This window comes from Solanum tuberosum, unplaced genomic scaffold (genome assembly GCF_000226075.1).
Source record: "Solanum tuberosum cultivar DM 1-3 516 R44 unplaced genomic scaffold, SolTub_3.0 scf00040, whole genome shotgun sequence".
NCBI lineage: Eukaryota > Viridiplantae > Streptophyta > Magnoliopsida > Solanales > Solanaceae > Solanum > Solanum tuberosum.
The window spans coordinates 815,542-815,769 of record NW_006238964.1 but is presented as its reverse complement, the minus strand read 5'-3'; the positions used below and the strand labels follow the sequence as shown (position 1 = coordinate 815,769).

The window sequence follows — 228 nt, the reverse complement described above, 5'->3', positions numbered from 1 at the left end:
CATAGTGATTTCCATTTTAATAGATAAAACTCAAATACCATTATTACTTAGGAAAGGCAATGATCAATACCAAATCTAATCTTAAATATCAAAACATAGAGTAGCCGCTACCACATTCGTCTTGCCCGGATGATAGAGAATAGAGAGGTCATAGTCCTTCAGGAGCTCAATCCAACGACGCTGCCTCGAATTAAGGTCCCTCTGGCTCATGATGTACTGAAGACTCCT

At 39.5% G+C, this 228-nt stretch overlaps 1 protein-coding gene across 2 annotated transcripts in view; it reads right to left on the bottom strand.

Moving 5' to 3' along the window:
• LOC102599336 (uncharacterized) overlaps window positions 1-228 on the bottom strand; it is an 8,449-nt gene that overhangs the window by 2,505 nt on the left and 5,716 nt on the right. The window lies entirely within an intron of this gene.